This window comes from Rutidosis leptorrhynchoides, chromosome 2 (assembly GCF_046630445.1).
Source record: "Rutidosis leptorrhynchoides isolate AG116_Rl617_1_P2 chromosome 2, CSIRO_AGI_Rlap_v1, whole genome shotgun sequence".
Lineage (NCBI taxonomy): Eukaryota > Viridiplantae > Streptophyta > Magnoliopsida > Asterales > Asteraceae > Rutidosis > Rutidosis leptorrhynchoides.
Genome location: NC_092334.1, coordinates 129,367,141 through 129,394,619, shown reverse-complemented (window position 1 = coordinate 129,394,619; position 27,479 = coordinate 129,367,141).

Sequence of the window (27,479 nt, the reverse complement as noted above, 5' to 3'; positions counted from 1 at the left end):
TATTTTTTAAAAATACGATTTACACAAAAATAAATAAACACTGACTCCTATATACAACTATATCACTAAATAAACATACTTAAAAATTAAAAACTTAAAAACTCACCCACCCGTGCCACTATACAAATGTTCGAGTATAAAACTACAAATTCATAAACTCAAAGAACGATTTAAACGCAAAAACAAGATGTATATTATTGTATATATCGTTCCCTTAGTACACTATATGTATTCAAACACTTATTAGCACTTCAACGTGCGTATAAGTGCTCTTGTACTCGAGAAAATAATAAATTACATAATTGTCCGTCCCTAATCCTTCCATAATTCCTAAAATTACCGACGGATTAGGGACGGAAATTTATTTTTATATTTTTAAAAAATACGATTTACACAAAAATGAATAAACACTCACTCCTACATACAACTATATCACTAAATAACCATACTTACAAATTAAAAACATAAAAACTCACGCACCCGTGCCACGATGCATACAACGATAGATGTTCGAGTATAAAACTACAAATACATAAACTCAGATAACGGTTTAAACGCGACAAGAAGATGTATATTAGTGTATATCGTTCCCTTAGTACACTATATGTGTACAAACACTTATTAGCACTTCAACGTGCGTATAATTGCTCGTGAACTCGAGAAAATTATAAATTATATAATTGTCCGTCCCTAATTTTTAAAATTACCGACGGATTAGGGACGGACAAATTGGGCCGTCCCAAATCCGTCCCTAAGTCTATTATTTACTGACGGATTCGGGAGGGACTTTGATTATATATTATATATTCTAATTGACTTAAAAAATCCGTCGGAAATCCGTCGTTAATAATACAATTTACTGACGGATTTGGGACGAACATTTATTTAGGGACGGATTTACGACAGATTAGGTTCCGTCCCTAAATCCGTCGGTAAACTGTCCCAAATGCGTCCCAAATCAATTATTTATATGTTCGTTGGAAATTCGTCGGAATCCGTCGGTAATTAGGGACGGAAATTTTGTCCGTCGAAAAATCCGTCGCTAATCTCGGATTTTCTAGTAGTGACATAGAGATAAAAATCATTCATATGGTGAACACATGGTAACCGACATTAACAAGATGCATATAGAATATCCCCATCATTCCGGGACATCCTTCGGACATGATAATTTTGAAGTACTAAAGCATCCACAACAATGGATGGGCTTGTTGGGCCCAATAGATCTATCTTTAGGATTCGCGTCAATTAGGGGCCAGTTCCCTAATTCTTAGGCTACCAAGCTAAAAGAGGCATATTCGATTTCGATCATTCAACCATAGAATGTAGTTTCAATTACTTGTGTCTATTTCGTCAAACATTTATAAAAGCGCATGTATTCTCAGTCCCAAAAATATATATTGCAAAAGCATTTAAAAAGGGAGTAATGAAACTCACGATACTGTATTTCGTAGTAAAAATACATATGACGGCATTGAACAAGTGCAAGGTTGGCCCCGGATTCACGAACCTAATTTTAGCGGACTCATTTTTTTTTTACTAATTTTGCTATAATGCGCTGTCAGTATGTCTAACCTTGATGGGAACACTATTCTAACTTGGTTTTTGTTGTTCTCAGGAGATAAGGACAAGGAGGAAGCTCAGAAATAATAACTGAGCAGTTGCTGGTAATTGGTGATTGGGTCTATCTCTGAATAGAGTTTAAGTAGCATATCATGCTACTGTGGTTGACTCTTTTATCATGCATAGTGTAGAAATTGCCATGTTAGAATAATATAGTATGCCTGAGGTTGTATGTGAATTTATGTGTACACTGTGTGAATGACACCAGTCGGGCCTAGGGAGACTGGGGACTCGAGACCATTCCTGGGAGAGGTTAGAGTCCGTATGAGGTCAACCGTGCCTAGGGGAGGTTGGGTCCATAGGCTACTAATTGTGGAGTATAGTGTGAACGATGCACCCCCTGCATCTGGATAACTATACTGTGAATTGAGTAGCAGGGACTATCGGTAGACTCAGGCCCAATCAGCTGGGAGTCGTGTGTGACAACCCGGAAATTTCCAACCAAATTTAAACTTTAATCTTTATATGTTTTCGACACGATAAGCAATATTTGTTAAGTTAAATTGCAAGAATTTTAAACTATGTTCATACATTCATTCAACCTCGACCATGTTCCAACGATTCACGAACCATTAAACGAATATGATTATATATGTATATGTGTATATATATTATAACTTGAAACGTAAACAAAATATTAGATTAAATACTTTATATGATTGTATCTGTTTCAAAATATTTATCAATGGAATTAGAAGATAAGATCAAATGATTGAATTATCAGATATATTGAATTATGATTACAAGTCTCTGTTGAAAGGCCCACGTTGATTTGAGAAATCTTTCCGTTTTAACAATATTCGAAAAATGGTAAAGTGATTTATAAATAAGAACAAATTGTCAATCATTGAGAACTAGACAAAAGATAGTGGAAGATTGAATCTCATAAAGACTCGATTGATCTATTTAGTTTCAAACGTACAAAAACGTTTTCAGTTTAAAAAGAACTTTATTATTAAAACGTATATAACTTTTATAAATATCTAGAACCACTTTTGACAACTCATTACTTAACTAGTATGATAAAGATAACGATATTTATATTTTATTTTATTAAATATATATAACGATTTAAATTAATATTATATATATTTATACGCGTATTATACGTACATAGTTTTATACTTTTACTATACTTAAACTTTACATTTACTTTATTTTTACTTTACTTTAACTTTAATAATTCACTTTAATAATTCATACTTTAATAATTCACTTTAATAATTCATACTTTAATAATTCACTTTAATAATTCATACTTTAATAATTCACTTTAATAATTCATACTTTAATAATTCACTTTAATAATTCATACTTTAATAATTCACTTTAATAATTCAAAAATCTATTATAAATAGAATTCAATAGGTTTCATTATTTCATAGAAACTTGAAAATATTTTTCTCTAAACTCTCTCAATCGATTTACATATATATATTTACTCCGTATTATTTCAAGATATTATTAGTATACATAAAATATTACGACGGAGTGCTGTCCGAGTGATTTCGAAATTGTTTTTCGAGTAGGATAGGATTAAGAAAATTATGGGTTATAGGTATGGAGGTGATTGAGTATGGTTCATGGGTATGCTCGTCAGGTCAATATAGTGTTTATCATTTCCGTTGCGTCTACGTACCTTTCCTGCAATATTGAATCTCAATATTGATACGTGAGTACTCATAATTTAACTTTTACATACTAAGTGTATCCCTGACTTGTGCTCGAGTATTTAGGATTATGCATGCTTGTACTTTTGATATTGCCCTTAGACAGGTTAGGTTGAATATTGAATTAGTTACAGTTGCGGTTGAGATAAGGTATAAGATATGCATGTCCTTGGAAAGCTAGCAAAAAATTAAGGACTTTTCCTTTAGATATCGAATGGTTTCGATGAACGGATTAGAAGTTATAATCAATTGAATTTTTGATATTTTTATTAAAAATGATTATTATTATCGTCGTTTTTATCGTTGTTCTAGTTTTATCTTATTATTATCATTATTATTATCTTTATCAATAAAAGGGATTTATCATTAAAAATTGTTATTTTTTTTTTATTATTACTATCGTTATTATCGTTAAAGTTATAATTAGTATTATTATAATTATTATCCAATTATTATTATTATTATTATTATTAGTATTATTATTAGTATTATTATTATTATTATCATTATTAATACATATATCATTATTTAAAAATGGATATTGTCATTGTTATTATTATTATTACTATATTATCATTAAGATAATTATTAGTATTATCGTTAAAAATGTTATAGTAACTATCATTATTAATATTAGTGTAATTAAAACAAATATTTGTAACACCTAATTATTTTGATTACTATTATTATCATTATTATGAACACGATATAAAAGACGATTAAAAGCTATTAAACGAAACGATTAGGAAATAATGAGTAAGAGTATCATGATGAAATTAAAATATTATAAGATATTGATTTAGATAAAATTATCGTTCTTATTATTTTTATCATTACTATTATTATTAAAAATATCGTTAGTATTAAAACTATCATTTTAACAAAAATTATCATTTTAATAGAAATGTCATTGTTACTATAAAATATTATTATTATTATTATTTTAAATAGAATTATTATTTTAAAGATAATATTAAAAATTATCGTAAATATTAAAGTTATCATAATTAGAATTATCGTTTTATCATAATGTAATCTTAGTAATTATAAATATTGATATTTTTATAATAATAATTATTATTACAAAATAATACAACTTTTACTTACTATCATTATAGATATTATTTTATCAAATAAATATGTGATACAAACATATTTTACTACGTGTAATAACTTACTTTAATAATACCTATCATATTATCTTTATGATATTAAATAAACCCTATAAATTTTATTACTTAATATATATAAAAGTATATTATATTATACAAATTTAATATAAAATTTTATTTATTAATAAATAAATAATATTATTTACTCTAATAAATCTTTTAAAATATTTAAAAATATAAAACGACGATATTTAAACTATATATTAATCATGTATAGATTTTTGGAAATTATTTTGAGTCAAATTTACTTTTGTTGACTTTTGCATATTAGTCTCGAGCATTAGGATTGTGGTACACTATGACTTGACCTAATTTGTTAGACAAATATTGACCAACACATAATTATATATAATTAATTTAGGTTCGTGAATCCGAGGCCAACCTTGCACTTGTTCAATGACGTTATATGTATTTTTACTACGAAATACAGTATGGTGAGTTTCATTTGCCTTTTTTACCCTTTATATTTTTGGGACTGAGAATACATGCGCTTTTATAAATGTTTGACGAAATAGACACAAGTAATTGAAACTACATTCTATGGTTGAATTATCAAAATTGAATATGCCCCTTTTTATTAAAGTCTGGTAATCTAAGAATTAGGGAACAGACACCCTAATTGACGCGAATCCTAAAGATAGATCTATTGGGTCTAACAAACCCCATCCAAAGTACCGGATGCTTTAGTACTTCGAAATTTATATCATGTCCGAAGGAGGATCCCGGAATGATAGGGGATATTCTTATATGTATCTAGTTAATGTCGGTTACCAGGTGTTCACCATATGAATGATTATTTTTGTCTCTATGCATGGGACGTATATTTATGAGAACTGGAAATGAAATTCTTGTGGTCTATTAAAATGATGAAAATAAATGATTATGATAAACTAATGAACTCACCAACCTTTTGGTTGACACTTTAAAGCATGTTTATTCTCAGATGTTAAAGAAATCTTCCGCTGTGCATTTGCTCATTTTAAAGATATTACTTGGAGTCTTTCATAGCATATTTCGAAGAACGTTGCATTCGAGTCATTGAGTTCATCAAAGATTATTATTAAATCAATTTATAGTTGGATAGTGGATATTATGAAATGGTATGCATGCCTGTCAATTTTCGATGTAAAGAAATTTTGTCTTTTAAAAACGAATGCAATGTTTGTAAAATGTATCATATAGAGGTCAAATACCTCGCAATGTAATCAACTATTGTGAATCGTTTATAATGTATATGAACGGGTCATTTCAGTTGGTATCAGAGCGGTGGTCTTAGCGAACCATGTCTGCATTAGTGTGTCTAACTGATAAGTCGTTAGGATGCATTAGTGAGTCTGGACTTCGACCGTGTCTGCATGTCAAAAGTTTTGCTTATAATTTTTAGTCGGAAATCATCTGCTTATCATTCTTAGGAAATTACCTGCTTATCATTACTAGTTTAAACACGTCTTGCTACATTAATTGCATGAGTAGTGTATAGACAAAATTCATATCTTAGCGTATCTGCTAAATCATATCTTATCGTATCTGTTACTTTAAACTTTGCCTGACATATCCCGTAAATTCCTCCGTAATCTACGAAATCTTTTGTTCTATATCTATGGATATTTTATGTAATTAAAATACCATCCGATAACCGAAAATCATTTCATATCGAAAAAAATCCTTATTCAATCATACGAAATGGAATTCATCATTAATTCAAGTTCCTCGGATTCCGAAATGGAATCCCACTCCAGCTCTGAAAGCAGTGTGACCGGAATGGATCAACCAATTAGCCATCATCTATTCTGGATGAATTGGGGATAGGTTCGTAGCCTCCTCAATCATTGGAGACAAGAAGAAGGTGATCCCTTCCATCCACCCCATTGCCCTCTTAACGAAGAACCTGAAGCACTTACCGGCGAACCAATCCGAAACACCATTTTCTCTCTCATTTCCAGAGTATCTCGTCACGATTATATACTACATCAAATTCTAGATTATATTTATCCGCTCGTCTGAACCAACAATCACCCCGGTATAATAGAAGAAATCAACGAGCTTCGCGCTCGGGTAGTGGCTTTGGAGAATATGGTGCAAAGATTACAAACACCAGCAGCATCACCAGCAGCATAACCAGTACCACCATCATCAACGCCAACAGTACCATTACCACCTCCAACCACAACCGCGTCATAAACCTCAACTTCACAATCTGTCCCATGAGCATCAACGTCATACGCACCATAGATACCAAGGAGTACCAACAACAATAACTGACGAAGTATTAATTCATAACTTCATTGGAGAAATATTCCGCGGCGATTATGTAATCTCTAAAGTCTTAGAGATTATCTAATCTAGCCCTAACCATAAATCAGTTAAACGAATCAAAATGATAGAAGGAAGAGTAGAAACCCTAACATAAATGGTGTGTGATTAACAAGCTAAACTTGCTTTACCAACAACATCAACAGTACCGTCAGCTTTACCAGCATCGTCAGTACAGTCAACATTCGAATCAACAATACCGATAACATCACAAACTCCGTCAATTCAAGAATCACTGTGGACATCATTACGAATCAATAACGTGTATATTGTATCAACGAGTTATGAAGAATTAACTCATTCCCTCTGAAGAAATTATATGTATATTATATATATATATATATATATATATATATATATATATATATATATATATATATATATATATATATATATATATATATATATATATATATATATAACGTGTATATTGTATCAACGAGTTATGATGAAAAAATTATATGTATATTATATATATATATATATATATATATATATATATATATATATATATATATATATATATATATATATATATATATATATATATATATATATATATATATATATATATTTTTTTTTTTTTTTTTTGAAATAAATCTTTTTTGTGCTAAGCTATTGTGTGTGAATCTTAACTACTCGGTTAATTCATATTACAAATATGCAATAATGTACGTCCTTCGACCGCAACTTAACCAGCGTTAACTACAATCTCTGTCGCAATTCAACAAATTCCAATTCATAATAAATCAAGTATATATTTGATTTTACACTTTCATCATCGATGTACTCGAAACTTTTCAGATAACATCATTCGTACTTTGCGAAATTCACAAGAATTCCACGAACTGAACATCATACATCAACAAATAACGAAGTATTGATTCATAATTTCAATGTCATTAAAGAAATACTGCGTAAAACTTATGTACTTTTTAAAGCCTTTAGGGATTATTCAATTCTAGTTTCAACCGTAAATCAAATGAGTTTAATTTAACATTAACTCATTAAATCTATATTACATCTGAAGAAAATATACATATATATATTTTCATAAAGACTGTAATAAAATTCTTTTGTACAAAATATTAATTGTGAATTTTTTTTTTTAACGGGTAGGTAATACCCGAGAGATATATAAATTCACAATTAATATGTTACATTCTTCGAATCTGATTCAGCAAATCATCCATTATACTCCCTACTTTCACAACAATATACATTCTTTTATAGAAATCAAAACAACCATATTCATTCAAAATTTAATTACAGATTCTAATTTTGAAATCTCAAAATTCAACTTGAGATATGACCAAAATCATCACTCTTAGATCCTTACATCTTTCACAAGCTATATTTTGACTTCAAAATTGTGTTAGAACATCAAATGTATGTTAACGATTACAATCTGTGTTCAAACCCTTCAAAAATTTCTGAAGACACTTCGAATGATGAGCAATCGAGATGATGATCCAACCACATGTTACCCACAGTTATGTACCCGAAAAACTCTTGAAACCAAAGTAAAAGTTTAAACAACGTATCCGCGTCAGATTCTTTGGCATTTATTAGCAAAAATAACTTTGCGACTCCTATTCAAAGTAGCCAGTTTTGTCACAGCTCCAGCAAGTCAACTTCAACTTTTCAGTCAGACTAACCTTATTATAACCTTGAGATATACACCTTCGTTACCAGGGAACCTTTTACATTCCACTACATTATTAGCAGATGTACCAACAATTTCATTACCCTTTGACTTTAGCCACTCCAAAAAGTCATTATAATTATTCATTGAAACCCCATCATTTACTCATTCTCATCTTGTAATGAGAATTGCCATACGAATCATTGGGAATTAGCAATCAGTATTTTGAAATCTCGTAGGATGTCTACGTCAACAGTTATATGTGTATATATAACGTCTATCTTCTGGACTTAATTTGAATGTGAAGTTTCTGAAAAACACTCCGAACTACGAATTGGTTCTCCGAAAATGAAAAAAAAAAATGCTGATGAAGTAGCAAAAACTATAAACGACTTTAAACGGTAAAAGCTGGATGATAATGATGAAGTGTGTTGGCAAAGCGCAGAAAAAGAGAAGTTTTGGAACTGGAAAATGGATTGAGCAAAGTAGGAAGGAGGCTGTGGACAAATTACAAAGACTGAACCTGACTTCAAAGGATCCAAATGATTCAGTACCTGCTGAAGTCATTAACGAATACCTTGCTCCTGACTCTAAACCCCTGCGGACAATATTCTTCATCATCCTCTGATATTAGAAATTCTAAAATATCATCATATCTTTCATTATAAATATCCTCCATATTTCTGAAGATATTTTCTTAATTTTTCTTATTTGAAATCATATACCTCTTCGCGCTATTTGTATTACATCATAAAAGAAACTATTTTAGTTTCAAAATTCTGAAACATTCAAGTTTAAAACAGGAATATTTTGAGGTAATGTTGGGAACTGAAGCATGAATTAGTATAATATAATGACACTTGATCAATGTGATTATATTACAGTAAGTCATGCTGAGTTTCTAAATGGAACGTGATGATTCACAGATCATAACATCATCATGTACCATGTTATACGACTCTTGTATTCTATTTAACCTCTAAAATATCAAGAAAATATTTCTTGATGATTCGGCCTTTTCCAAGGTATTCTAGTAATTTGACAAGTCAAGATCGTGCCATCACAATTTCCTTTCTAGAACATTAACAATGTTCATTCCGAAATTCATATCTGTGAATTCTGGACCATTACAAGTGGTGCTTAATCGCAAGAAGAAGAAACGAAAGGACAAAACTCCGAAATAGAAATTGGAGTATAAATTGCAGCAAATAAAAGAGAGCATTAACTGTGAATGATAATGATTATAGAAGACAGAAGCAGATACTTTGAAATATAAGGGAACATATAAATCCCAACGACAAACCAGAAATTATAAACCATATATATCGATGCATATAGCAATATAAAGACACGGGAGAACTAGAAACACTATAAACCCAAGAGTATAGTAGAAGTAAATAGATTCTTCCGGCGGTAGATGAAAAAGAAGAATGACCGATATGAAAGTTAGAAGTATATCGAGAATCAGAACTGGATGGAGCATATTGATGAATACTTTAAAATATGAGTTGAGGGGGAAAGAATAGAAGGTGATGAAACATGACTAGGAACTTAGAAATCAACAGATTTAACTCACACAATGGCGGAATAAGTGAATCAAACCCTCTAGTGAATAGGTTAAGTTTTTTTTGATTAATTTAGTCAAACCACAGCTAAATCAAGTGTGATTAGATCAACACCTAGAGCTATTATTCACCACCTGGGTGATTTGGACTGAGAGAGAATCGGAGGAGCTCACTAGATCTGAGTGTGTGTAACAAATGAGAGGCTTAACCTAAAATGAAGAACATAAGACTTTATATACCCCTGCTATTAACTCACCTATACGATTCATTCATCACACGTACGAGTTGACTTCATCAGTCGTACGGGTGATCACTCACTCGTGTCTTCTCATTTAGGTTGTAATTGTGACTTAGCTCAGCATCAACCGTGCGTATGAGCCTGTCAGCTGTACTAGTGAGGCTTCACTCGTACGTCTGACTAAGTCTAACATAGTTAAACATCTAAATCTCGTTCCTGTAGTTCCTGTAACCACATACAAACACGGATAGGATAATAACGAGCAATCATGGTGGCCTGTAAACTGTTGTACCTGCAATGCACTCGGGTAGATGTCTAGGAACTTGCATAAAATGCATCAACAGAAGGTGTGAGTTGTAAGGAAACGAAGGAGGTGAATTTATAAGAAAATCTTCGACAGAACAATTAAAATGGACGATCGCATTTAAAGCGGGTCCTAATTCCCTTGATTACCGGAGAGTCAAATCTTATTAAGAAGATTTTCTTCAAATCCCTTGAAATCTGGGAATCAATCATATCTATGTCAAATGATAAGATGAATCTACACTTACTCATTTCACTCTTCTATGTTAGCTTCATTCGTACTCTTCATATAAATGGATTGTTTATCCAAATTATTCGCTGATGATAAAACTCTAATTTTCAGCCTGTATGCATCATGAAAACATACTTATTATCATTCATGACCTTTCCACTCAAATTTCGGGACGAAATTTCTTTAACGGGTAGGTACTGTGACAACCCAGAAATTTCCAACCAAATTTAAACTTTAATCTTTATATGTTTTCGACACGATAAGCAATATTTGTTAAGTTAAATTGCAAGATTTTTAAACTATGTTCATACATTCATTCAACCTCGACCATGTTCCAACGATTCACGAACCATTAAACGAATATGATTATATATGTATATGTGTGTATATATTATAACTTGAAACGTAAACAAAATATTAGATTAAATACTTTATATGATTGTATCTGTTTCAAAATATTTATCAATGGAATTAGAAGATAAGATCAAATGATTGAATTATCAGATATATTGAATTATGATTACAAGTCTCTGTTGAAAGGCCCACGTTGATTTGAGAAATCTTTCCGTATTAACAATATTCGAAAAATGGTAAAGTGATTTATAAATAAGAACAAATTGTCAATCATTGAGAACTAGACAAAGGATAGTGGAAGATTGAATCTCATAAAGACTCGATTGATCTATTTAGTTTCAAACGTACAAAAACGTTTTCAGTTTAAAAAGAACTTTATTATTAAAACGTATATAACTTTTATAAATATCTAGAACCACTTTTAACAACTCATTACTTAACTAGTATGATAAAGATAACGATATTTATATTTTATTTTATTAAATATATATAACGATTTAAATTAATATTATATATATTTATACGCGTATTATACGTACATAGTTTTATACTTTTACTATACTTAAACTTTACCTTTACTTTATTTTTACTTTACTTTAACTTTAATAATTCACTTTAATAATTCATACTTTAATAATTCACTTTAATAATTCATACTTTAATAATTCACTTTAATAATTCATACTTTAATAATTCACTTTAATAATTCATACTTTAATAATTCACTTTAATAACTCATACTTTAATAATTCACTTTAATAATTCAAAAATCTATTATAAATAGAATTCAATAGGTTTCATTATTTCATAGAAACTTGAAAATATTTTTCTCTAAACTCTCTCAATCGATTTACATATATATATTTACTCCGTATTATTTCAAGATATTATTAGTATACATAAAATATTACGACGGAGTGCTGTCCGAGTGATTTCGAAATTGTTTTTCGAGTAGGATAGGATTAAGAAAATTATAGGTTATAGCTATGGAGGTGATTGAGTATGGTTCATGGGTATGCTCGTCAGGTCAATATAGTGTTTATCATTTCCGTTGCGTCTACGTACCTTTCCTGTAATATTGAATCTCAATATTGATACGTGAGTACTCATAATTTAACTTTTACATACTAAGTGTATCCCTGACTAGTGCTCGAGTATTTAGGATTATGCATGCTTATACTTTTGATATTGCCCTTAGACAGGTTAGGTTGAATATTGAATTAGTTACACTTGCGGTTGAGATAAGGTATAAGATATGCATGTCCTTGGAAAGCTAGCGAAAAATTAAGGACTTTTCCTTTAGATATCGAATGGTTTCGATGAACGGATTAGAAGTTATAATCAATTGAATTTTCGATATTTTTATTAAAAATGATTATTATTATCGTCGTTTTTATCGTCGTTCTAGTTTTATCTTATTATTATCATTATTATTATCTTTATCAATAAAAGGGATTTATCATTAAAAATTGTTATTTTTTTTTATTATTACTATCGTTATTATCGTTAAAGTTATAATTAGTATTATTATAATTATTATCCAATTATTATTATTATTATTATTATTATTAGTATTATTATTATTATTATCATTATTAATACATATATCATTATTTAAAAATGGATATTGTCATTGTTATTATTATTATTACTATATTATCATTAAGATAATTATTAGTATTATCGTTAAAAATGTTATAGTAACTATCATTATTAATATTAGTGTAATTAAAACAAATATTTGTAACACCTAATTATTTTGATTACTATTATTATCATTATTATGAACACGATATAAAAGACGATTAAAAGCTATTAAACGAAACGATTAGGAAATAATGAGTAAGAGTATCATGATGAAATTAAAATATTATAAGATATTGATTTAGATAAAATTATCGTTCTTATTATTTTTATCATTACTATTATTATTAAAAATATCGTTAGTATTAAAACTATCATTTTAACAAAAATTATCATTTTAATAGAAATGTCATTGTTACTATAAAATATTATTATTATTATTATTTTAAATAGAATTATTATTTTAAAGATAATATTAAAAATTATCGTAAATATTAAAGTTATCATAATTAGAATTATCGTTTTATCATAATGTCATCTTAGTAATTATAAATATTGATATTTTTATAATAATAATTATTATTACAAAATAATACAACTTTTACTTACTATCATTATAGATATTATTTTATCAAATAAATATGTGATACAAACATATTTTACTACGTGTAATAACTTACTTTAATAATACCTATCATATTATCTTTATGATATTAAATGAACCCTATAAATTTTATTACTTAATATATATAAAAGTATATTATATTATATAAATTTAATATAAAATTTTATTTATTAATAAATAAATAATATTATTTACTCTAATAAATCTTTTAAAAATATTTAAAAATATAAAACGACGATATTTAAACTATATATTAATCATGTATAGATTTTTGGAAATTATTTTGAGTCAAATTTACTTTTGTTGACTTTTGCATATTAGTCTCGAGCATTAGGATTGTGGTACACTATGACTTGACCTAATTTGTTAGACAAATATTGACCAACACATAATTATATATAATTAATTTAGGTTCATGAATCCGAGGCCAACCTTGCACTTGTTCAATGACGTTATATGTATTTTTACTACGAAATACAGTATGGTGAGTTTCATTTGCCTTTTTTACCCTTTATATTTTTGGGACTGAGAATACATGCGCTTTTATAAATGTTTGACGAAATAGACACAAGTAATTGAAACTACATTCTATGGTTAAATTATCAAAATTGAATATGCCCCTTTTTATTAAAGTCTGGTAATCTAAGAATTAGGGAACAGACACCCTAATTGACGCGAATCCTAAAGATAGATCTATTGGGTCTAACAAACCCCATCCAAAGTACAGGATGCTTTAGTACTTCGAAATTTATATCATGTCCGAAGGAGGATCCCGGAATGATAGGGGATATTCTTATATGTATCTAGTTAATGTCGGTTACCAGGTGTTCACCATATGAATGATTATTTTTGTCTCTATGCATGGGACGTATATTTATGAGAACTGGAAATGAAATTCTTGTGGTCTATTAAAATGATGAAAATAAATGATTATGATAAACTAATGAACTCACCAACCTTTTGGTTGACACTTTAAAGCATGTTTATTCTCAGGTGTTAAAGAAATCTTCCGCTGTGCATTTGCTCATTTTAAAGATATTACTTGGAGTCTTTCATAGCATATTTCGAAGAACGTTGCATTCGAGTCATTGAGTTCATCAAAGATTATTATTAAATCAATTTATAGTTGGATAGTGGATATTATGAAATGGTATGCATGCCTGTCAATATTCGATGTAAAGAAATTTTGTCTTTTAAAAACGAATGCAATGTTTGTAAAATGTATCATATAGAGATCAAATACCTCGCAATGTAATCAACTATTGTGAATCGTTTATAATGTATATGAACGGGTCATTTCATCGTGTGCTCGTACAAGCCGCCGATCCTCGTATTGTCTTATTGTATGCTAGTTGGTAGTTAGCAAGTGTTGTTGTTAGTATATAGCTTGTGTATGGCTTAAGCTATATCTGTTAGATACATTCCATTCACTTAGTGGTGCGCTAACCCCCCACATATTCTCCCCTTGTAGGTTTAGGTACTGCTAGTCGGGATGGGTGCTGTTGCAGAAGACATGTTTGATAACCCAACTCTGATGTGGACTTTTGTATAAATAATGTTTTGTAATAACGTAACACCATTGTGTAAACTTAAACTTAATTACTCAAATTAATGTAATGACGTGACTTATATTGTGTTTGTTAATAAAGTCTTTCGCTGTGTATTTAAAAAAAAATGACCGGCGTTTCAAATGTGGTGGGATATAAACGGTTCCCCGGTAACGATGGCGAAAGGGCAACATATATATCGAGGTTATAATAAGACGGTTTCGACTGAAAAGTCGAAGTTGTCTTGCTGGAGCTGTGATAAAACTGGCTACTTTGGAAAGGGATTGCAAAGTTATTTTTGGTAATAAATTCCAAAGGATTTGACACAGATATGTGTTAATCCATGACTTTGGTTTCGAGAGTTTTCTAGGTGTATCGCTATATGCGTAAATCCTTCTTTCTGTTGATAACGTGAGGTTGGTTCATCCTCTCGATTATTCATTGATTGATATGTCTTCAAGAATTTTGAAGAGTTTAAATGCAGATCGTCTATGATGAAATCATTAGGAATCTTGAATGATACAAATATCTATCTGGGTTTTATGAGTAAAAGTGATGTTCCAGCACAGTTTTGAATTCAAAGTATAGCTTTGAAAGTTGTAGGGATCTAAGTGTGATGTTTTCTGTTAAATCTTGACTTGGATTTTGATTTGTCAAAATCGGAATATGTAATCAAATTTGGATGAGAATGGTTGTTTTGATTTCTATTAAAGAATGTATATTGTTGTAAAGGTAGTGAGTATAGTTGATGATTTTTGAATCAGAATTGAAAAATGTAACATATTAATTTTGAATTTATATATCTCTCGGGTATTACCTACCCGTTAAAAGTTTCACAAGTAATATTTTGTACAAGAGAATTTTTATTACAGTCTTTATGAAAATATATGTATATCTTCTTCAGATGTAATATAGGTTTAATGAGTTAATATTAGATTAAACTCATTTGATTTTCGGCTGAAATTAGAATGAATAATCTCTAAAACTTTAGAAATTTCGTAATCTTCGCTGAGTATTTCTTCCACTTGAATGAAATTATGAATTACTACTTCGTTATTCATCTATTGATATTTCTTTGATGAATATTGTTGGTGTTCGTGAAAATCTTGTGAACTTCGCAAGACACGGATGATGATTTCTAGAAATTTTTGAGTATATCGAAAATGAAGGTGTAATATCAAGCATGTATTTGAATAATACACTTAGTTTATTATGAAACGGAATTCATTGAATTTGAAACAGAGATTGTAGTTAACGATGGTTAAGTCTTTAATGAGGGATGTACATCATTGCATATTAGAAATATGAATTAACCGAGTAGTATCTACCCTTTTTCAATTCATACATAATAGCTTAGTATGAAAAGATATATTATGGTTTTAAAATTTATAAGATATACATATAAATTCTTCAGAGGTAATGAGTTATTACTTCATAACTCGTTGATACAATATACTCGTTGTTGATTAGTGATGATGTCCGAGGTGATTATGAAACTGGCATTGCTTGTGATGTTGTAGATGCTACCAGTGCTGGTGATGCTGTCGACACTGATGATGCTGTATAACAAGTCTAGCTTGTAAATCGCGCACCATTCCTGTCAGGGTTTTACTTCATTATTTCTATCCGCCCACTCATCTGATTTACAATTTGAACCAGAATATATAATTTCTAAAACTTTTAGAAACCCCATATTCTCTGCAGAATATTTCTTCGATGAAGTTATGAATCAATACTTCATCTTTTGTTGTTGTTGGTATTCCTTGGTATCTACAGGGCATTTGACGTTGATGCTCGTGGGACAGATTGTAAAATTGAGGTTCGCGATGCGTTTGTTGTTGGTGGTGGTAATGGTACTGTTGGTGTTATTGTCGGTGGTTCTGTTGATGTCAGTGTTGCTGTTGGTGATTGTAACCTTTGCACTGAAATGTCCCGTTCTTATTGATTAAAAACGTTCCATATTAATTGATTTCGTTGCGAGGTTTTGACCTCTATATGAGACGTTTTTCAAAGACTGCATTCATTTTAAAACAAACCATAACCTTTATTTCATCAATAAAGGTTTAAAAAGTTTTACGTAGATTATCAAATAATGATAATCTAAAATATTCTGTTTACACACGACCATTACATAATGGTTTACAATACAAATATGTTACAACAAAATAAGTTTCTTGAATACAGTTTTTACACAATATCATACAAGCATGGACTCCAAAACTCGTCCTTATTTAAGCGGAAGCTCTTAATAATCACCTGAGAATAAACATGCTTAAAACGTCAACAAAAATGTTGGTGAGTTATAGGTTTAACCTATATATATCAAATCATAATAATAGACCACAAGATTTCATATTTCAATACACATCCCATACATAGAGATAAAAATCATTCATATGGTGAACACCTGGTAACCGACATTAACAAGATGCATATATAAGAATATCCCCATCATTCCGGGACACCCTTCGGATATGATATAAATTTCGAAGTACTAAAGCATCCGGTTCTTTGGATGGGGCTTGTTGGGCCCGATAGATCTATCTTTAGGATTCGCGTCAATTAGGGTGTATGTTCCCTAATTCTTAGATTACCAGACTTAATAAAAAGGGGCATATTCGATTTCGATAATTCAACCATAGAATGTAGTTTCACGTACTTGTGTCTATTTTGTAAATCATTTATAAAACCTGCATGTATTCTCATCCCAAAAATATTAGATTTTAAAAGTGGGACTATAACTCACTTTCACAGATTTTTACTTCGTCGGGAAGTAAGACTTGGCCACTGGTTGATTCACGAACCTATAACAATATATACATATATATCAAAGTATGTTCAAAATATATTTACAACACTTTTAATATATTTTGATGTTTTAAGTTTATTAAGTCAGCTGTCCTCGTTAGTAACCTACAACTAGTTGTCCACAGTTAGATGTACAGAAATAAATCGATAAATATTATCTTGAATCAATCCACGACCCAGTGTATACGTATCTCAGTATTGATCACAACTCAAACTATATATATTTTGGAATCAACCTCAACCCTGTATAGCTAACTTCAACATTCACATATAGAGTGTCTATGGTTGTTCCGAAATATATATAGATGTGTCGACATGATAGGTTGAAACATTGTATACGTGTCTATGGTATCTCAAGATTACATAATATACAATACAAGTTGATTAAGTTATGGTTGGAATAGATTTGTTACCAATTTTCACGTAGCTAAAATGAGAAAAATTATTCAATCTTGTTTTACCCATAACTTCTTTATTTTAAATCCGTTTTGAGTGAATCAAATTGCTATGGTTTCATATTGAACTCTATTTTATGAATCTAAACAGAAAAAGTATAGGTTTATAGTCGGAAAAATAAGTTACAAGTCATTTTTGTAAAGGTAGTCATTTCAGTCGAAAGAACGACGTCTAGATGACCATTTTAGAAAACATACTTCCACTTTGAGTTTAACCATAATTTTTGGATATAGTTTCATGTTCATAATAAAAATCATTTTCTCAGAATAACAACTTTTAAATCAAAGTTTATCATAGTTTTTAATTAACTAACCCAAAACAGCCCGCGGTGTTACTACGACGGCGTAAATCCGGTTTTACGGTGTTTTTCGTGTTTCCAGGTTTTAAATCATTAAGTTAGCATATCATACAGATATAGAACATGTGTTTAGTTGATTTTAAAAGTCAAGTTAGAAGGATTAACTTTTGTTTGCGAACAAGTTTAGAATTAACTAAACTATGTTCTAGTGATTACAAGTTTAAACCTTCGAATAAGATAGCTTTATATGTATGAATCGAATGATGTTATGAACATCATTACTACCTTAAGTTCCTTGGATAAACCTACTGGAAAAGAGAAAAATGGATCTAGCTTCAATGGATCCTTGGATGGCTCGAAGTTCTTGAAGCAGAATCATGACACGAAAACAAGTTCAAGTAAGATCATCACTTGAAATAAGATTGTTATAGTTATAGAAATTGAACCAAAGTTTGAATATGATTATTACCTTGTATTAGAATGATAACCTACTGTAAGAAACAAAGATTTCTTGAGGTTGGATGATCACTTTACAAGATTGAAAGTGAGCTAGCAAACTTGAAAGTATTCTTGATTTTATGAAACTAGAACTTTTGGAATTTATGAAGAACACTTAGAACTTGAAGATAGAACTTGAGAGAGATCAATTAGATGAAGAAAATTGAAGAATGAAAGTGTTTGTAGGTGTTTTTGGTCGTTGGTGTATGGATTAGATATAAAGGATATGTAATTTTATTTTCATGTAAATAAGTCATGAATGATTACTCATATTTTTGTAATTTTATGAGATATTTCATGCTAGTTGCCAAATGATGGTTCCCACATGTGTTAGGTGACTCACATGGGCTGCTAAGAGCTGATCATTGGAGTGTATATACCAATAGTACATACATCTAAAAGCTGTGTATTGTACGAGTACGAATACGGGTGCATACGAGTAGAATTGTTGATGAAACTGAACGAGGATGTAATTGTAAGCATTTTTGTTAAGTAGAAGTATTTTGATAAGTGTATTGAAGTCTTTCAAAAGTGTATAAATACATATTAAAACACTACATGTATATACATTTTAACTGAGTCGTTAAGTCATCGTTAGTCGTTACATGTAAGTGTTGTTTTGAAACCTTTAGGTTAACGATCTTGTTAAATTTTATTAACCCAATGTTTATAATATCAAATGAGATTTTAAATTATTATATTATCATGATATTATCATGTATGAATATCTCTTAATATGATATATATACATTAAATGTCTTTACAACGATAATCGTTACATATATGTCTCGTTTAAAAATCATTAAGTTAGTAGTCTTGTTTTTACATATGTAGTTCATTGTTAATATACTTAATGATATGTTTACTTATCATAGTATCATGTTAACTATATATATATATCCATATATATGTCATCATATAGTTTTTACAAGTTTTAACGTTCGTGAATCACCGGTCAACTTGGGTGGTCAATTGTCTATATGAAACATATTTCAATTAATCAAGTCTTAACAAGTTTGATTGCTTAACATGTTGGAAACATTTAATCATGTAAATATCAATCTCAATTAATATATATAAACATGGAAAAGTTCGGGTCACTACAGTACCTACCCGTTAAATAAATTTCGTCCCGAAATTTTAAGCTGTTGAAGGTGTTGACGAATATTCTGGAAATAGATGCGGGGTATTTCTTCTTCATCTGATCTTCATGCTCCCAGGTGAACTCGGGTCCTCTACGAGCATTCCATCGAACCTTAACAATTGGTATCTTGTTTTGCTTAAGTCTTTTAACCTCACGATCCATTATTTCGACGGGTTCTTCGATGAATTGAAGTTTTTCGTTGATTTGGATTTCATCTAACGGAATAGTGAGATCTTCTTTAGCAAAAAATTTCTTCAAATTCGAGACGTGGAAAGTGTTATGTACAGCCGCGAGTTGTTGAGGTAACTCAAGTCGGTAAGCTACTGGTCCGACACGATCAATAATCTTGAATGGTCCAATATACCTTGGATTTAATTTCCCTCGTTTACCAAATCGAACAACGCCTTTCCAAGGTGCAACTTTAAGCATGACCATCTCTCGAAGAACGTTGTTTAATATCTTTTCTTTTAATGTCAGCGTAGCTCTTTTGTCGATTTTGGGCGGTTTTCAACCTTTGTTGAATTTGGATGATCTTCTCGGTAGTTTCTTGTATAATCTCCGGACCCGTAATCTGTCTATCCCCCACTTCACTCCAACAAATCGGAGACCTGCACTTTCTACCATAAAGTGCTTCAAACGGCGCCATCTCAATGCTTGAATGGTAGCTGTTGTTGTAGGAAAATTCTGCTAACGGTAGATGTCGATCCCAACTGTTTCTGAAATCAATAACACATGCTCGTAGCATGTCTTCAAGCGTTTGTATCGTCCTTTCGCTCTGCCCATCAGTTTGTGGATGATAGGCAGTACTCATGTCTAGACGAGTTCCTAATGCTTGCTGTAATGTCTGCCAGAATCTTGAAATAAATCTGCCATCCCTATCAGAGATAATAGAGATTGGTATTCCATGTATGGAGACGACTTCCTTCAAATACAGTCGTGCTAACTTCTCCATCTTGTCATCTTCTCTTATTGGCAGGAAGTGTGCTGATTTGGTGAGACGATCAACTATTACCCAAATAGTATCAAAACCACTTGCAGTCCTTGGCAATTTAGTGATGAAATCCATGGTAATGTTTTCCCATTTCCATTCCGGGATTTCGGGTTGTTGAAGTAGACCTGATGGTTTCTGATGCTCAGCTTTGACCTTAGAACACGTCAAACATTCTCCTACATATTTAGCAACATCGGCTTTCATACCCGGCCACCAAAAATGTTTCTTGAGATCCTTGTACATCTTCCCCGTTCCAGGATGTATTGAGTATATGGTTTTATGAGCTTCTCTAAGTACCATTTCTCTCATATCTCCAAATTTTGGTACCCAAATCCTTTCAACCCTATACCGGGTTCCGTCTTCCCGAATATTAAGATGCTTCTCCGATCCTTTGGGTATTTCATCCTTTAAATTTCCCTCTTTTAAAACTCCTTGTTGCGCCTCCTTTATTTGAGTAGTAAGGTTATTATGAATCATTATATTCATAGATTTTACTCGAATGGGTTCTCTGTCCTTCCTGCTCAAGGCATCGGCTACCACATTTGCCTTCCCCGGGTGGTAACGAATCTCAAATTCGTAATCATTCAATAATTCAATCCACCTACGCTGCCTCATATTCAGTTGTTTCTGATTAAATATGTGTTGAAGACTTTTGTGGTCGGTATATATAATACTTTTGACCCCATATAAGTAGTGCCTCCAAGTCTTTAATGCAAAAACAACCGCGCCTAATTCCAAATCATGCGTCGTATAATTTTGTTTGTGAATCTTCAATTGTCTAGACGCATAAGCAATCACCTTCGTTCATTGCATTAATACACAACCGAGACCTTGCTTTGATGCGTCACAATAAATCACAAAATCATCATTCCCTTCAGGCAATGACAATATAGGTGCCGTAGTTAGCTTTTTCTTCAATAACTGAAACGCTTTCTCTTGTTCATCATTCCATACAAATTTCTTCCCTTTATGCGTTAATGCAGTCAAGGGTTTTGCTATTCTGGAAAAGTCTTGGATGAACCTTCTGTAGTAACCAGCTAGTCCTAAAAACTGGCGTATATGCTTCGGTGTTTTTGGGGTTTCCCACTTTTCAACGGTTTCGATCTTTGCCGGGTCCACCTGGATACCTTCTTTGTTCACTATGTGACCGAGGAATTGAACTTCTTCCAACCAAAATGCACACTTTGAAAACTTAGCGTACAGTTTTTCTTTCCTCAATACTTCTAGCACTTTTCTCAAATGTTCTTCGTGCTCTTGATCATTCTTTGAGTAAATAAGTATGTCATCGATGAAAACAATGACAGACTTGTCAAGATATGGCCCACACACTCGGTTCATATGGTCCATGAACACAGCTGGTGCGTTAGTCAATCCAAACGGCATAACCATAAACTCGTAATGACCATAACGCGTCATAAAAGCAGTTTTTGGAATATCATCCTCCTTTACTCGCATTTGATGATATCCAGAACGTAAATCGATCTTCGAATAAACCGACGAGCCTTGTAGTTGATCAAATAAGTCGTCAATTCTCGGCAGTGGATAACGGTTTTTGATGGTAAGTTTGTTCAACTCTCTGTAGTCAATACACAACTTAAATGTACCATCCTTCTTCTTGACAAACAAAACAGGAGCTCCCCATGGTGATGTGCTTGGTCGAATGAAACCATATTCTAATAGTTCTTGTAATTGGCTTTGAAGTTCTTTCATCTCGCTGGGTGCGAGTCTGTAAGGAGCATGAGCTATTGGTGCAGGTCCTGGTACAAGATCTATTTGAAATTCAACGGATCGATGTGGGGGTAATCCCGGTAATTCTTTCGAAAATACATCGGGAAATTCTTTTGCAATGGGAACATCATTGATGCTCTTTTCTTCTATTTGTACTTTCTCGACGTGTGCTAGAACAGCATAGCAACCTTTTCTTATTAGTTTTTGTGCCTTCAAATTACTAATAAGATGTAGCTTCGTGTTGCCCTTTTCTCCGTACACCATTAAGGGTTTTCCTTTTTCTCGTATAATGCGAATTGCATTTTTGTAACAAACGATCTCTGCTTTCACTTCTTTCAACCAGTCCATACCGATTATCACATCAAAACTCCCTAACTCTACTGGTATCAAATCAATCTTAAATGTTTCGCTAACCAGTTTAATTTCTCGATTCCGACATATATTATCTGCTGAAATTAATTTACCATTTGCTAATTCGAGTAAAAATTTACTATCCAAAGGCGTCAATGGACAACTTAATTTAGCACAAAAATCTCTACTCATATAGCTTCTATCCGCACCCGAATCAAATAAAACGTAAGCAGATTTATTGTCAATAAGAAACGTACCCGTAACAAGCTCCGGGTCTTCCTGTGCCTCTGCCGCATTAATATTGAAAACTCTTCCGCGGCCTTATCCATTCGTGTTCTCCTGGTTCGGGCAATTTCTAATAATGTGGCCCGGTTTTCCACATTTATAACAAACTACATTAGCATAACTTGCTCCGACACTACTTGCTCCGCCATTACTCGTTCCGACACCATTTGTTCCTTTCGTTCTATTAACCCCTGGTCCGTAGACCTCACACTTCACCGCGCTATGACCATTTCTTTTACACTTGTTGCAAAATTTGGTGCAGAACCTCGAGTGATACTTTTCACACCTTTGGCATAGCTGCTTCTGATTGTTGTTGTTGTTGCGGTTATTATTGTTGTTGGAATGATTGTTGTAGTTGCTGTTGTTGTTGTTGTTGTTGTTGTTGTTGTTGTTGTTGTTGGGCCGTTTGTTGTAGTTGCGATTGATGTTGCGATTGTTGGGATAATTGTTGCGATTATTGTTGTAATTGCTGTTGTTGTTGTATTGGTGATTCTTATCACCGTTTTCCTCCCACTTTCTTTTGACTTGCTTCACATTGGCCTCTTCAGCAGTCTGTTCTTTAATTCTTTCTTCAATCTGGTTCACTAGTTTGTGAGCCATTCTACATGCCTGTTGTATGGAGGCGGGCTCGTGTGAACTTATATCTTCTTGGATTCTTTCCGGTAATCCTTTCACAAACGCGTCGATCTTCTCTTCCTCATCTTCGAATGCTCCCGGACACAATAGGCACAATTCTGTGAATCGTCTTTCGTACATGGTAATATCAAATCCTTGGGTTCGTAACCCTCTAAGTTCTGTCTTGAGCTTATTGACCTCGGTTCTGGGACGGTACTTCTCGTTCATTAAGTGCTTGAATGCTGACCACGGTAGTGCGTACGCATCATCTTGTCCCACTTGCTCTAGATAGGTATTCCACCATGTTAACGCAGAACCTGTGAAGGTATGCGTAGCGTACTTCACTTTGTCCCCTTCAGTACACTTACTTATGGCAAACACCGATTCGACCTTCTCGGTCCACCGTTTCAATCCGATCGGTCCTTCGGTTCCATCAAATTTCAAAGGTTTGCAGGCAGTGAATTCTTTGTAGGTGCATCCTACAAGATTTCCTGTACTGCTAGATCCAAGGTTATTGTTGGTATGTAGCGCAGCGTGTACTGCGGCTATGTTTGAAGCTAGAAAAGTACGGAATTCCTCTTCATTCATATTCACGGTGTGTCGAGTAGTCGGTACCATTTCCTTCAAAATAGTCAAATGGAACAAGTTAATCATACAGAATATTAAGAGTAGTTAATAGTATTTCGTAGCATAATATGAACTCATTTATAAAAGATTTTTCTTCATATTAGCGTTTTATAAGTTTAAATTCGGGTAGTACCTACCCGTTAAGTTCATACTTAGTAGCTAATATACAATTCAACTACTACAATTCTATATGAAAAACTGATTATAATAATATTTCGCGTTCAAACTTTTATACAATATTTTACAAACTTACAATACCGCTTATTTTACATAAAGCATGAAATATAGCACACAATAACTTTGATACAAGATAGTTGTGAAGATAATTCTAGCTAGTACACAAGTCGTTCAGCAAAGACAATAAAGACACGTAATTCATACGTCCAGAAACAAGTCATGCATTCTGGTTTTACTAGGACTACTTCCCATCCTTGGTCTTGTGGAACATAACCGTTATGGCCGTTGATAAGATAGCGTGTTGTAACGTCGTCAAAGGGACGAGGGTTACGTAATGTCCAACAGTCCCGTAACAATCTAAAAACCTCATTTCGTACCCCAATTACCGACTCCGTCACTTGTGGGAACGTTTTTTTTAATAGTTGTAGCCCGATGTTCTTGTTCTCACTTTGGTGAGAAGCGAACATTACTAATCCGTAAGCATAACATGCTTCTTTATGTTGCATGTTAGCCGCTTTTTCTAAATCACGAAGTCCAATATTCGGATATATTGAGTCAAAATAATTTCTTAACCCATTGCGTAAAATAGCATTTGGGTTCCCCGTAATATATGCGTCAAAGTAAACACATCGTAACTTATGGATTTCCCAATGTGATATCCCCCATCTTTCGAACGAAAGCCTTTTATAAACCAAGGCATTCTTGGAACGTTCTTCGAATGTCTTACAAACTGATCTCGCCTTAAATAGTTGTGTCGAAGAATTCTGACCGACTCTAGACAAGATTTCATCAATCATGTCTCCGGGTAGGTCTCTTAAAATATTGGGTTGTCTATCCATTTTGTGTTTTTATACTGTAAAATAGACAAGAGTTAGATTCATAAAAAAATACTTATTAATACAAGCAATTTTTACATATATCATAAAGCATAAGCACACTATATTACATATATTACACCACACGAATACAACTATCTTATTCCGACTCGCTCGTTTCTTCTTCTTCGGTTTTGGTTCGTTTTGCCAAGTTTCTAGGGATATATGATGTTCCCCTAATACGAGCCGTCGTTTTCCACATTGGTTTAGAAAAACCTGGTGGTTTAGAGGTTCCCGGGTCATTGTTACAACTTAAGGACTTCGGGGGTTGACGATACATATAAAGTTCATCGGGGTTGGAATTAGATTTCTCTATTTTTATGCCCTTTCCCTTATTATTTTCTTTTGCCTTTTTAAATTCAGTTGGGGTAATTTCTATAACATCATCGGAATTCTCGTCGGAATCCGATTCATCGGAGAATTGGTAATCCTCCCAATATTTTGCTTCCTTGGCGGAAACACCATTGACCATAATTAACCTTGGTCGGTTGGTTGAGGATTTTCTTTTACTTAGCCATTTTATTATTTCCCCCACTGGTTCTATTTCTTCATCCGGTTCCGATTCTTCTTCCGGTTCCGACTCTTCTTCCGGTTCCTCTTCGGGAACTTGTGAATCAGTCCACGAATCATTCCAATTTACATTTGACTCTTCATTATTATTAGGTGAGTCAATGGGACTTGTTCTAGAGGTAGACATCTATCATATAATATCAAACGCGTTAAGAGATTAATATATCACATAATATTCACATGTTAAAAATATATAGTTTTCAACAAAATTTGTTAAGCAATCATTTTTCAAGTAAACATGGTCGAAGTCCAGACTCACTAATACATCCTAACAAACTCGATAAGACACACTAATGCAAAATTCTGGTTCTCTAAGACCAACGCTCGGATACCAACTGAAATGTCCCGTTCTTATTGATTAAAAACGTTCCATATTAATTGATTTCGTTGCGAGGTTTTGACCTCTATATGAGACGTTTTTCAAAGACTGCATTCATTTTAAAACAAACCATAACCTTTATTTCATCAATAAAGGTTTAAAAAGCTTTACGTAGATTATCAAATAATGATAATCTAAAATATCCTGTTTACACACGACCATTACATAATGGTTTACAATACAAATATGTTACAACAAAATAATTTTCTTGAATGCAGTTTTTACACAATATCATACAAGCATGGACTCCAAATCTCGTCCTTATTTAAGTATGCGACAGCGGAAGCTCTTAATAATCACCTGAGAATAAACATGCTTAAAACGTCAACAAAAATGTTGGTGAGTTATAGGTTTAACCTATATATATCAAATCATAATAATAGACCACAAGATTTCATATTTCAATACACATCTCATACATAGAGATAAAAATCATTCATATGGTGAACACCTGGTAACCGACATTAACAAGATGCATATATAAGAATATCCCCATCATTCCGGGACACCCTTCGGATATGATATAAATTTCAAAGTACTAAAGCATCCGGTACTTTGGATGGGGCTTGTTGGGCCCGATAGATCTATCTTTAGGATTCGCGTCAATTAGGGTGTCTGTTCCCTAATTCTTAGATTACCAGACTTAATAAAAAGGGGCATATTCGATTTCGATAATTCAACCATAGAATGTAGTTTCACGTACTTGTGTCTATTTTGTAAATCATTTATAAAACCTGCATGTATTCTCATCCCAAAAATATTAGATTTTAAAAGTGGGACTATAACTCACTTTCACAGATTTTTAC